Below are 14941 nucleotides of genomic sequence, written 5' to 3'. Positions count from 1 at the left end.
TCAGTTAAAAAAAAAATGTAATTATTTATGTATTTGTTTTTAATGTAATGTGGGGAGATATCACATATTCACATTAAGATCACACAAAAAAAATCCAAAAGTAAAATATTATAAAAAGTAAGTAATTTGCAAATAATCCATTTAGTATTGCCTTACAGTACATTATTGCCTATATATACTGGAATGGCAATGATTTGAGATTATTCTGTTTATGGATGAGATGCTAATTAGCATGAGAGATTTTGCTAAGTATGTAAAATAATGATGTGGCACATTAGAAGTGCGGAATGGCAAACCTAACATTTTACATTATCAGTAAATAAAGCTGGAGATGTTTGTGCAAATACAAGATTTTGTCATTTTGACATTTTCAGTAGGCATCCGTCTGCGTTTTACAAGTACCATGCACAAGAAATGTAAAAATGTAATAGATCCCTGTTGTTGGGCTGTGGTAAGGTTCTTGGTTGAAGTCCTGCTGGTTGCTCCTGGTTTGTTTGTGTGAAATGGACTGGTGTCCTTTCAAGGTGTACTTTGCCCTTTTGCTTGAAATCACCTGATATAGTCTCCATTAACCATTGATGAAACATATAGATTTATGTTTAAAAAAAGATTACATATGTGTGTTTTCAACAGCTCTTTTTGAAAAACTACATTTGGTTGGTTGAATTGTAAAAAAAAAAAAAAAAAAAAAAGTGGGTTGCGATTTAATTTAATTTAAAACCGTGGCAAAATGCGGGTCCCAGGGTGAGACCAGTTAAGAACCCCTGTTATAAAACATGAGATAATCTGGGGTTTGCCGTCTTTGGTCGGTAAGGGTAAAAATCAAGACAAAAACAGTGTTTTTCTTTACATGTGTACCTTGCTTTATTTCCATTTAAAGTCCTTTTATAACAGCCCGAAGGAGAAAAAACCTGTTTGCTCGTGAGGCCCGGTGTCAACCATTACGCTTACCTCGTACACCAGAAGTGACATTGGACCATTGCATTTAGTCCTGCTGGTGCTCTGTGACGCACACCTCTTTAGCAGATTTTTCTCCTCTAAATCGCTTCAATGCCCTCCTTGACTAGTTCCCGGATCACAATTACAGCTTCATACAAGTCCAATTTAGCTCCAACACACACCCTTGTGTTGTGCTTAGTAATAACTAAAACCATAGTAAAGAAAATGTGGGAAAAAGTACTACAAACACCTAAATAAATAGGAAAAAACAAATGGGATTTATTGAAAAGTCAAAATCGGAAAATCAATTTAATCATGGCACAAGTCTCTCTCCACGGGCCGTGATTCCGAAAATATGTTTTCACTTTTTTAATTAACAATAAAATACTTAAAATAATTAAACCCAGTGTGTTTTTCTTAAAGGTTGAATATTATGCTATTTTTCACCCGTCTCCATTTGTTCTATGAACCCAAACAACATACTGTAGTATTTGAGGTTTATTTTCCTGTTTTCTGGAGTTTCAGCCCTCTGAAAAGTCACTTTCAGTGCGCTCCTAAAAACAGGCTGTTTTTTGGGCCTTCATGCATATGTACGAGTGGGCGTAAACACGCACGCTGCTCAGTGCTGCTTCAGCGTGTGTTTATCACAGCAGCAGCGCTTCCTTCTTCTCCTCACCTCAAAGGAATAGTCCATTTAAGACGATAGTCCATTATTTTGTCCGACTGCTGCGTTGCATTGGGTCACAAACACGTCAGATCATCCCATAAAAGCGATACGAGGGGGTATAACGGCTACTAAAAATGGAACTGATTGTAACCACTCACGCTGCGCCGCAAGAAAGTAAACACTTAACTATCAGCTGAGTCAGCTGTTTCAAACACTCACATTAGCTGCTACGTTGCTTTCTTGTCCTCAACGCCTCTTATGTCCACAGACATAGTCCATTTAAGATGATAGTCCACTGTTTTGTCCAACCGCTGCTCACAAACATGACGGATCATCCCATAAAGGCAATACAAGGTGGTATAACGGCTACTAAAAGTGGAACTGATTGTGAGCACTCTTCATATCATCTATAAACTGGACTATCAATATAATGAACGTAAAGATATTAACTGTAATATCAACCTGCCTTCGCTATGTTTGATTTACCTGTGAGGTAGTTTGAGAGGGAGGAGCTCACATTCTTATAGGGTAGGAGGAGCCAGGGTTGTCAAGAGGAGGAGTTTATGATGTCACAATGCGAGAAAAATCCAACTTTCCCATTTGGAGCTGACTTTTTACAACTTTGGTCCTCTGAATGAGGCTAAAAGAATGTATATCACCATAGCAAAATCATTATAAAGTGAAGTTTTCATAATACTGCCCCTTTAAATGAAAAAAAAAAAAAAAAAGTTTTCAAAATAAAAAAGCAGGATTTTGTTTTAAGCTAAAATCTTGCAGCCTTACCTCAGAAAAAGCCGTAGTTCCACTGACCAAATATTACTGCATGTCATTGTCCATAATTCATGTCAAAATATTCAGCAGACGACTGCTTTGTTGTCTATTTCAAACTGAATAAATAAAGTTTAGTTGAAATGAAGAAAGCGTTATATAATTCAAGTCTATTTACCGCAGGACTTTTCTCACAACACAAAGTACTTGGTGGGTAATAAAGGTCTTTCCTCGTCTTGCTTTACGTTCCACCAACCAACCAGTCGATCTGTAGGAGGTTCTGTTCAGTTGAAATATATTTGTCTTCTTCAACATGATCCATCTTTTCAAGTGGCTGCTTAATGTTTAATTTACGATTCGATCTAATGTGATTACCTTAACGTTTATTGCGATGAGACAATTGCTATCTTAAGTGCTATGTGATGACCGTTGTTACTTGAAAATGCAGTCTAAAGGTATGCCAGTTCTCTAGAGTAAAACAAAGCTACTCTACTTCCTCTTTACGTAGTGGATAATGGCAACACAATGTCAAAATGTTGCCAGTTAAAAGCAATTTACATTTTGTAGCTGCTTTGAGAAGCTGATCGACAGGGGACACATAACGTACGTGCTGGTATGAGTCCTGTGTACAGTAAAAAACCTTTTTAATGACCTTGTGCCTTTTATTACACCTGGGCAAAGTATAAAGCAAAACAATTTAACTTAGAGATGGGCAACTTTTATCACATTGGAGGCCACAAAAATGTAATATCTGATCTGAGGGCTACATGATCAACATTCATGTCAGCATTTAGGATAACGATCAATCTGAGCATTAATACAGAAGGAACAACGTTTTTTTTTGTGTGTTTTTGTTCTCATTCTGTGTCTTTTGGAGTTTTTTGTGTTCTGTGGATGTTGTTTTAGATGTTTTTGTTGTTTTGTGTATTTGTGTTCCCATTATGTGTGTTTTGGAGTTATTTTTGTTAGTATTTATGTTATTTTTAAGTTGTTTTCGTGGTTTTGTGTATTTCTGTTGTTATTTTGTGTCTTGTTTTGTTAATTTTTGTTATTGTATTTTGTTGTTTTTGTAGTTATTTTATATTTTGTGGATGTTGTTTCATGTCTTGTTGCCATTCTGTTTTGTTTTTTGTCCATTTTGGGGTTTTTTTGCAGTTATTTTGAGTATTTTTGTCATCGCTTTTTTGTATTTTTGGAGTCATTTGTGTGTTTAAATGTGATTTTTGTATTATTGATGTAATTTGGGGTAGATTTGTTGTCATTTTGTATATTTTTAGAGCTATTTTGTTTTTTGAAATTGCTTTGTGTTTCTTTGTCATTTTGTGTCTTTGTTGTTGTTTTGTGTCTTGTTGCCATTTTGTGGTGTTGTTTTGTACATTTCAGGTATTTTTTGGAGTTATTTAGCATATTTTTTTGTTCTTTTTGTCTGTTTTTGTTCTCATTCTGTGTGTTTTGCAGTTATTTTGTGTTTTGTGGATTTTTGTTGTCATTTTGTGTCTCGCTTTTTACATTTTTGTCGTCGTTTTGTGTATTTTTGGAGATGTTTGTGTCTTTTGTAGTTCATTTGTGTTTTTTGGATGTTGTTTTGTGTCTTGTTGTTATTTTGTGTTTTTTTGTGTGCGCCTTTCGGGTTTTTTGGAGTTATTTTGAGAATTTTTTTGGTTGTTTTCATCATCGCTTTGTTTATTTTTGGGGTCATTTGTGTCTTTTTATGTGATTTTTATATTCCTGATGTGATTGTGGGTAGTTTTGCTATCCTTTTATGTTCAGGAGGCTTTTGTGTGTTTTTTGGAACTTGTTTTGCTTAGAACATTTCCCAGTTTCCCATGTCTGATCCAACTCCAGTCCAACTATTCACATAAGTTGACTTCTGCATTCCACTGCAATGCACTGTGATCTCTGAAACAGTGCATCTTGAAGCAGAAAATAAAACACTAAAGGATCCTCATGTCGTTTTTAGGACATCATTTAGGATTCTGTTATGAAAAATGTTTCTGAAATTGTGCAGACATTTCCATTTGTGAGCAATGATGTATGTGTATCAGTGTCATCAGGGAGTTCCTTTGTTCTCAATGCTAGATGTTCATCAAACGAAGGTTAAAAGCAAAATCCATGATCTGATTTTTACTTTTTACTCCTCACTCTTTCAATGCAGCCATTTTCCCGCTAAAGGAATCCAGGCTTAAAGTCTTTGGAGTGAAAGAAAGCCCAGATCACCAGATTGTGATCATATTGGGAAGTGTTTCATCACTGGTGATGACCTTCAAAGGCTAAGCTCTTTATACCTGCCCTCACATGCACAACACCTATTACCACCTGTTCTCTCACTTATAATTTAGTCCAGAACAAGCAAGACAAAACAAGAGAGAGAGTCTATAATTAGGCCTTAATGTGATACATATGAGAAGAGTTTGTTTTGTTCAAATTTTTTTTTTGCATCTGCCATTTTTCATCCAAGTATTTTAGCTACAGTGAACTCCATCCCAATCCCACAATGCAATGCACATGAACCGTTGAAAAGCAATGTATTTGAGTGTAAAGTAGTGTTGTTGATTGATTATTTTCCAACTCTTGACATTTTAGTGAAAGTATTTCAATTTGGCATATTTTGTTGTAAAGATGTTGAACTGACTGCCCTCTATTGGTTGAAACCCTGCTATTACACTCACATTTTGCTGTTAGCGGTGATGCAGGCCGATGACGTTTCTGAGGTAGCTTTTGTCACAAACCACCATTGTTCTCCCTGATGAGGCAGGTCTTAAAGATGAGGTATGTAGTTTTTTTTTTTTTTTTTTTTTTTGCTTAATTTGGTCAAAAATGTACCATCACCTCTGAACATATTGTAATTCAAAGTGTTCTGATAGGAAATGAGACCTCTGCTCCTTCTCTTGCCTCTATATATGAAGTTTAGAAATCCAGGAGTGTGATGTGACTTTTCAGCCAATCAGAGATCATTTTACAAGTGCTTTAGACTGCTTCTCATTCATGAACTGTTTTGGGGTGTAACTATTGGCTGCCTGGCTAAAATCAAAGTCCTCATCGCAGCGTTTGGCACAACAGTTACACGGCGAAGTAAGAAAAAAGGAATACTGATGTAGAGAAGCAACAACCTAAAGCCACAATCATACTCGGGTTAAACAGACTCCACAGTGATCCATGATTACGCACAGTCCGCCCCATATACTGGTTTCAGAGAGAGCGTGAGAACAGAAGGGATAAGTCGTGCGTAAACCTAAGAAGTTTATCCAAGGTGGAGAGAACAAACGTCATTTATTTACAGTCTGGATGCGGAGTGACGTGGGTCTGACTGGCAGCTGGGATCACAGCTGCTGCTGCTTTGGAGAACAGTAACTACAGAGTGATATGTGCATTCATGTTCGAGTCTTAAGTCTCAACATTTGTCACTAGTCTCTAGGGAGAAAAAAGTCACTATGTTGGAGCGTTCACCAGGATACCGGTATGGGATGATAGGTTTCAAAACAGGGAGGGGACGGTGGAGCGTGGTTCTATACAAGTCTCACAATTCTACATACTACAGCTTTAACTGCTCCAGGAGCCCCGCCCATAATCAAGGCCAAAACCTTGGGGTTTAGGTAGTATTTAAGTAGTAACTAAGTGTTTGTCACCGTTTCTGTTTATTTGGATTTTAGAGTTTGCAAGTTACTGAACTTGTTTAGTACTTTGTTTGTTGGACTCACAGGTTTGTTTTGGGATTTTCAGTTTTATTAAATGGGCATTGTCTGACAAACACTTCACCTGCCTGTCATTGAATCCTCTCGTGCACCTCACCTTCAGCCTGACAAAGATGTCAAAATTGTAAAGTCAGGGCAGTGGTGGCCTTGTGGGTAAGGAAGCAAGCAAGCTTGTAATTGGAGGGTCACCAGTTCAAATCTCACCTGGGTCATCACTGTGGGATGTTGAGCAAGTCCCTTAACGCTACCTGCTCCCTGGACGCTACACCGTGGCATCCCACTGCTCCTCAGGCATGTGTTAAAGGCAGAGATTGAATTACCCCTCGGGGACAAATACAATTTCTTTATTTTAAATTACCCAAAAATGTATTTGTATTTATTTTCCATTGTCCGATTAATTTCCAGGATTTTAAATGAACAAAAAAAAACATTTCTATACAGGTGATTGATGCTGTGTATGGTTAGAACATATTTCACAATAATTTAGCTATAAAGGAAGCAGGCTTGTAACTGGAGGGTTATCGGTGCAAAATGACATACATGGTTAATAAAAACAATAATTCTATAAAAAAGAGGTCATTTTGCAAATGAACCTGTTATTCTACAAAGAATACTTTCTAATCTGCAAAGTTTCATCATTGTACATCTGTTCTTTTAGCTAACTTCAGTCAGCACATCTGTTCCTTCACGTACTTGCTCGCACTTGTTCTTGGACTTAAGAGTAGGTGAAACAACAGTACTCGACAACGGAAATGAAGATTTCCCTGAATTATAAATGACAACACTGCTGTGCGGAGGCTCTTTGTACTTTGAGGATCTGTGCTGTGGCTGGAAGCTCTTGGTGGGTATTTTTGGGAAAGAACTAGATAAAAACTGCCATGGGTGCCTCTGTGATTATTAAAAACCTCTCTGAAACTTGGTAAAGCTGTGTGCCACCTTGTATTTCTTGCAGTTGCCACAGTTGACACCAAAAAGATACCTAGATTTGGCAGAATAGACGTCTTTTTTACACAAACTTGTAAAAAAGAAAATGAAAATTTGAGATAGGATAGAAAACAATGAATATATGCCTTCTTAAAGTAAAGTATGTAATAAAAATAAAATGTAAATTACTATACAGTAATCACAAGTGAAAGCTGATTGACTTTAAACACACTGTATTGACTAATGAATGATTGCAGGAGACGCATTTCTCTAAATAGAATAACACACTTGTCATTTCGTAACACAACACATTTGTTTAGTTCAGTAAAAAGCAATTATGAAAGTTGATGGATGGAAAATGTTGCTGTATATGAACTTTATGATCAAGGTTCTAACAATAAACTCACTCCCAGAAGCAACTTGAACAAACCTGTTGACCACAGACATGTTTTGTTTTTAACTGTGGGAGGAGCCAAAGTATCTGTAGAGAACACACAGTCAGGCGAGAACATGGAACCTCCACACATAATGTAACGTCAAGGCATTAAACCACAATCCATGATGAAATCCCAACCCCTTGTTAAAAAAATTGAACAAAAGCCTAACCACAACCATACCCAACAAGAAGAAAATGTATTTACAACATATTTTGTCCATTTTTCTCATTAGGGTTTGGGATTTTGTCCCATCACCATTAGAACTGTTTACTGTAACTTAAAATTACTCACTGTCTTTATTTCTTACTTTATTCTTAATGTGGACCTAACAAAGATGTGATAACTGAATGAGTTTCAATAAAAAGGTAATAAAATAAACTGTAATCATGTCATAACTACAGCCTCTGATTTTCCTCCGTTTCACACGAGTTGTTTCCATTACATCAACTTTCCCTTCATCCCAAATCCTGCCAAACATGATTAATTAAGTTATCTAGTGTTATTCATTTTAAATTCAGATGAGGAAACTGGAACATCTGGCTGAAATGACAAATACTTAGCTTGAGATTTGATGTGTAGGTAAATGGTAAATTGACTTGTCATACACAGGTACTGTAGCTATTATTATAGAACAATTTTCAGTTAAAGGAAGCGCGACCGTTTTTCATGATAACAGAAATTGGAAGCCCTACATAACAGGTTAAGCCTGAAAAAGTATTGCCCTCTAGCCATAACTGTTGCAGACCTCTGCAGTAGAGTTTAGAAAGGTTGCACAAAATCACACAAATTACAGCAGGGCTGATAACTCAGTGATACACAAGTCATAAAATAATTAAAAATGATGAAAACCTGCCGAGTTGGAATGAATGCAAGACTGTGAAACACTCATCTGATATGCATTAAAAAGAAAATCCATTTATTGTGTATAGGAAGTAAAAATAATATTGCTACACGAGTCAAACTCTTCAGAGAACTCAACTATTAAAGTTGAGACATAAAAAAGGACCTAGAAATAAATCTGTCTCTTGAAGAGACAGATTTATTTTATTATTCTGTTTGTATAAAAGCCCAAAAACAAACTATTATTTCACTGTTAAGGTTATTACAACATAAATGGTTGACAAGAGTTTTCATCACTCCTGTCAAATTGAATCAATACAACTAGGGATGCACCAAAATGAAAATTTGAGGCCGAAGCCGAATAAAATATAAACGCTTGGCTGAATACTGAATGCGGTTGTTAATTTTTTCACTATTTTTTAAATAGTGCATAAATAGCCTGGAATACATTTTTAGACCAGTTTTTTTTTTTTTTTTTTTTTTTAAATAAACTAAATGTTTATTGAATATTATGACATTTTTAAAATATTCCAGTAGCCTTTGCTTTTCAAAAAAGCACAACAAAGTTTTTCATTTATATTAGCCCTTCAAATAAAACAAAACATGCATTCCAAAAAAATGGTTTAGCTACAGTGATATACATCCCTTTAACCGCATTCAGAGGAACAAAGTGTAAAAAGTTCTGTTTCCTTCCTTGTTATTCCACATTTTGTAAAAAGTCAGCTTTAAACAGGACAGTTGGATTTTGCCCACGTTGGCAGGTGACGTCACCTAACACGCCTCCTAGAATGTGAGCTCCTCCCTCTCCAACTATCTAACAGGTAAAACAAACACTGCTGTTTAATATATAATATATATTATACATTATTACCATATATGTAAATACAAACTGCACTACTTTTTCTGCTGCCGACCGTGTTGGGAGTCACTGCTTGGAGCCACTGAGGCGTTTACACACATCAGCTGTTAGCACTCCATGCTAATGCTACACCAGCCTATGCAGCTAGTAAACCGAGGAGGAGTGATGTTTACGGATTTGTGGCTCACAGCGCTAACAACAGACTCAGTTGTGGAATTGGACGGTTTCCAACTTTTCCGCGGTGACGGACGATGGAGAGCGGTAAGCGGAAATGAGAGAGTGTGGCTGTGTTTATGTGTGGAAAAGAGGAGCTGCTGCTGCTCTGGTTCTGCAGCAACGTGCGCACACTTTTCTGACTCAAAATCACGGCAAGTTGTTCGACTGCGTCATTGCGTTACACGCTACTATTCGGCCTTGCTTTTAACTCACTAAACCGAAGGCCGAATGTGTTGCTTTTTGTAATATTCGGTGGCCGAACATATTCCGCCACCAAATATTCCGTGCATTCCTATATACAACCTGACATTCCAGATAATTGTACAATGTTTAATGAAGAAAAGGGTACACTGTTCCACTGCATTTGGGAATGTAGAGGAATTCATTCATTTTGGGATGTAATTACTCAAACTTTAAAAGACATTATCTCAAAAGGCTCAACTCAGCATTGCTTAGTTGTTTTTTTTTTTCTCTTTTAATTTACCTTTTTTTTCTTTTTTCTTGGAATTATTGAAGTCTTTGTACACTTTTGTAACTAATCGTTGTGTGTGTTGTAAAAGCTAAAAAAAAAGACATTTAATGTTGGAAATATATATATATGTATATATATATATATATATATATTGCAGTAAATTATATGATGAATAGTGGGTGTGATTAAATAAATGTATACAACACATCTTCCTGCCCCTTTTCAAACTGATCTTTGTGCCTTGTTGTATATATTTTTATTTTATTTTTCAAAATAAAACAAAAAAAAATTCTGCTAATCTCTTCAAATAAGGACAAATTATTTTTTGAAAACATTTTTGTTGTTGCAGTTTTTTTTTTTTTTTACAGTAGAACAGCTGTAGGAGAACTTTCTTGACAGATACAGAGTGACATGATGGCACAGAGCCGTGCACCGTTTACCTCAAACACCTTTCAATGATCCATCTACTAAATAACATTCTGTCGCTCTAATAACTCCTGAGACGTAGCTTCTGAAAAAGCTTCTAAAAGTCTTTCGAATAGAAACCTCAGGTGTCCTGAACAATACTCATCAATGCAGAGGATGTGAACAGCTTGTGTTACCTCAGGATGGAGTCGTCTCCAAACGGAAAAACATGAAAAATCAAAGAATTGAAGAGGAAGAAAAGAAGCACTAACTTTGTTTAACTGACCTTTACGTCGGTGTATGAAAGTATGACATGAGTTTGCTTTATCCTTGATTCCTTTGTGCTACAGTTCCTCTGGTTCCCACTGGAGCATTAAATTAACACTATGACAGTTACAACCAAAGGGGTTGTTAAGGCGTTTAATTGTCAGCAGTTAAATATAGTGTGAACGTAACATGGCCTGGCAGAACATTTGGGTCGTAAACCATTCTGCGTTGTCCTGCTTTGTGGAGCTGAGTAGAAAAATAACTCCTCCAGTGGGGATAAAAAAAAATAAATAAAAAAATCCTCGACATGTACTCTGGCAGCTAAAATCAATGCAGGAACAAAGCTGAAGCTTGGGATAAATTTAGAGCCTTGGCATACAAAGCATCCCATCATCCCCTCTGAAAATGGATGACGGAGCCCAAAATATTCATCACTTGTCTGACGTGACATACAGTTGGGTTACACTGTATATTTTATTTATGATTTACACTGCATGCTGTTGACACATGAGTTTTATGGCTGCCTGTGTGTGCTCACCTGGTGCAGCGCTGTCTGGGAACTACTCATCTTGGTTGTCATTGTTCAGGAACCTTGTAGAAGACGAAACTCATTCATTTCTGTCTTATTCACTCATTCCAGAAAGATTGTTAGTCATTCTTTTTCACTCATTCACGAGGGTGAATGTTGCCGTCTGAGGGGCCAAGGACACAGAATGAGTTCTTTGAAGATGAAGGATGTCCTCACTGGTATAATTGTGCTATTACCAGCACATGGAACATTTCCCTGCAGTCTCTGCTGTCATTACCAGATTGGTCAAAACACAAGGAATGCCAGAATGTGCTCATTCACACTGCAGGTCTTAATGCACAATTCAGATTTTTTTTTGTGTGTGTGATTGTTTATATTACATATTAAATGGAGTATGAATGGAATGCGACCCTAAAGTGACCCGTATGTGCAGAAGAGGTCCTAAGGCCTAGGTTCCCAAATTGGGGTACACAAATTGTCACAGGGGGTACGTGAATAGAAGTTAAAAAAACATTGATTAATGTACACAAGTTTGTACTTTACATGACGTATAAACCATTCATAAAGTATATAAGGCGCCAACAATATCCAAGCAATAAGTGACATATCAATCCCTGCAGAATTTTCTCTTCCAAATTTTATTAATTTTGTGAACAATTTTTGTTTATTTTGTGGAAATTGTGTTAAATATTTGCTTTTTTGAACAATTTTGAATTTAAAATGACTGCAGTCGTGGGAAAAATGTGATTCTTCAAATATTGTGGAATATACATAAAATTTGTGTATTTAGATATCTGAGATATCCTAAGCTGATTTATCTACAACTAAAATATTTTTTAATCTGGACAATAATTTATGTTTTTTCTGTCTTTTTAACTTTCTCCTGCAAGCCGAATTTGATGGTCTGAAGGGCCAGATTTGTGCCGTAGGGCTACATTGTATAAGACATTACATTATTATGTTTTTTAAGTGTGCAGGAGTAGGGGGTACATGGCTTCAGGTTAAATGTGTGAAGGGGTGCGGGGCTGTGAAAAGTTTGGGAACCACTGTCCTAAGGTGACCCATGACCGCACAGGCACGTACAGTGTTTAGGGAAGTAAAGATGGAGGCTTCCAGTGTAGGATTTAAAAAATACCCACATGGGGTACCGTCCCCAAGGTCGAAAAACACTGATTTTAGTGGCTCCTGAATATATTTATTCTTATAGTTTTTATAATTTCCCGTCATATCACGCCTAAGGTGGGTCAGAGTCTGACAATTTATTTGTTGATTTTCCATTCTCTCTCTTTTTCAAGTACCCCCTGTAGTGCCATCGCGTACCCCCATTTGAGAAACACTGGTCTAGAGGGTGGACACTGGGTGCGACGGCCCTGTATAGGGTTGGCCCAGTGTAAATAAATACTTTAAGAAAACCTTTATTTCTGTTATGGCGTCATTTATTTGCGGCTCCTCAAGCCTTTTGACGAGACATCCTAGAGGGGGCCGTAACAATCGGATACGTGTTGGATTTAGGACCATGAATGTAAGTGACCTGGGTCAGATTTGAAATAATCAGAATTGTGCTGTTCGGACTGTCTTCAACAGATCGGATACATGTCGCTTACGGGCAAAAAGATCAGATTTGGGTGGCATTTGCCTGTAGTGTAAACGTAGCCTCTGTCTCAGGTCAAAGTCTGGTACGGCACACATAGTGAGATCCTCCCAGCACCCAGCTCGGATCAAAAAACTAAATGAAAACCAAAAATATTCTACTGGATTGAATCAGACAAAGAAGTGAGGAGCGTGTGGAGCAGGAGCAGAGCCTGGTCTGTTTTTTTGTTTTTGTTTTTCCAGCTTCTGGGATGCCAACCAAAGACGTGCATGTTAATTGGAGTCATTTGGCCCAATGGTTGAGCGTTAGTGTGTCTGTGTTGGACTAAGGTGTAGCTCACCTTCTGTCCAGGGTTTGCTTAGTTGGGTTTCAGTTCCCTTTTCTCCACAGGATGTAGGTAGATTAACAACATACAATAAACTGTCTATATTGACTCTGTACTCATAAATTTGACCATCTGTGGTGTAGTTCTTGCAGTAACTGAATGTTCTGATGTGAGAGCTGCTGAATAAAAAAAGGGGCTGTATTGCTTCCTTTTATGCGTGAGACTGCACGTTCTTCCTCGGATTCCTTCCTAGTGGTTAATAACGTGTATGTTAGCTTTATCTCCGTGACTGATTAATGTGTGGGCATGTGTCAGCGTTTCAGCCAGTACTATGAAGCTGGATTTCTTCTTATCGCGCTAACATCCAAGATTTGTTCGGTGTGTGCTGTACTACGGCGCTGGTTAACATCTTACCGGGCTAAATCACCATGGTAACTTAGGCTGAACACCGAACCTGGTCGGGACCAGATTAAAAAGTGGATAAGATCTGAGCGAGTACTAAAGTCCCGCCTCCTGACCAATCGGTTCTCTCGGAAAATGAGCTGCCCATTGTTAGAAGATCCTGATTGGTGCAGATCTGACAGCTGCGTTTAGGATATAAAGATTATTAATGAATAAATGCAATGATTTCCTTTAACAATGACGTCCTTAAGGAAAGGTATAGATTTACATCAGATGTGTCGCAAACGGATCACGTCATTCATTTTTTCATTAATCGTTCACATGCTCCGGTGTAAGTCTCACCAGGAACATCCAGACACTTCCTGTCTGTGTTCATTTCTTCCTGCTTTCACTGCAGCAACAGTGTTGTTTTTGGTCTCAATTATGGATTTTATTTCTTCATATTTTTAAATAATTGTTCCTCAATCGTGACGTAAGTTTCTCTGTGTTTATGATTGGTTCGACACTGCAATCTACGCCCTGTCACAGGAGCACATGTAGCCTGTCTGAAATCAACTTGCTTAAGTAAACCTATTTATATCCTGCTTCGTAGGACAGCTGCTCTCTGCCAGAGGAAGCTTGGTTAGGTGAAGCTAACGGAGTTAAATCCAGGATATACTTATCCAGCTTCGTAGTACAGGCCATGAATGTTTGGAATTATGACATCATAGTGGTATTATTAAGAGGTGAATTAACTTGACTATCTCCCATTGAAGACCCAGTTACCAAATCCATGGCCCGCCACTGCTTGGGACGATTGATACATATGTATAATAATTTTATTTATCAGGACCCCTGAAAAAAGGAACAAGCGGGTCAGAAAATGAATGGATGAATAGCAATAGCTTCTATCCAAACAGACGAAGAACACGAGCAGTTAGGGTTACAGTACTTGCTCAACATCCCACGGTGATAGCCAAAGTTGGATTTGAACCGGTGACCCTCCAATTAATTACAAGCTCGCTTCATTAACCGTTACGACACCATAATATAATCAGAGAAAGACATAGTATAGGCCTTATAAAACAATAAATTGGAGATCAATTGCTGGAAAAAAAGAAGTAAAAGGTTGAAATTATCCTTTGAAAAGTTAGTTTTTTGTTTTTTTTTTCAAGATAATATAAGAAACTTTTACTATTCCCATAGTAAATGGTAAATGGACTTGATTTTATATAGCGCTTTATCACCACACTGAAACAGTCTCAAAGCGCTTTACATATCAGCTCATTCACCCAATCACTCTCACATTCACACACCAGTGGGACAGGACTGCCATGCAAGGCGCTAGTCGACCACTGGGAGCAACTTAGGGTTCAGTGTCTTGCCCAAGGACAATTCGACACATAGTCAGGTACTGGGATCGAACCCCCAACCTCTCGATCAGAAGACGACCCACTACCACCTGAGCCACGGTCGCCCTAGTGGTTACAATAGTTTTGTACAGCAGCAGCAGAATAAAGAATAGTAGCACTTTACATAATCAAAATAAATGAATGAAACATGAATGACAAGGACACGGGATGATCTTCTCCCACATATCATACTGCATGAGCCAAAGGGCATTGGTTC

The 14941-nt window shown here is 37.5% G+C and overlaps 1 protein-coding gene across 1 annotated transcript in view; it reads right to left on the bottom strand.

Moving 5' to 3' along the window:
- Nucleotides 1–14941, bottom strand: part of LOC114460871 (protein kinase C-binding protein NELL1-like) — a 376823-nt gene that overhangs the window by 194580 nt on the left and 167302 nt on the right. The gene's annotated exons all lie outside the window — the stretch shown is intronic.

Source organism: Gouania willdenowi, chromosome 3 (genome assembly GCF_900634775.1).
Source record: "Gouania willdenowi chromosome 3, fGouWil2.1, whole genome shotgun sequence".
NCBI lineage: Eukaryota > Metazoa > Chordata > Actinopteri > Blenniiformes > Gobiesocidae > Gouania > Gouania willdenowi.
Note: the sequence above shows the minus strand (reverse complement) of the source record. Positions and strands in the feature narration are given on the sequence as shown.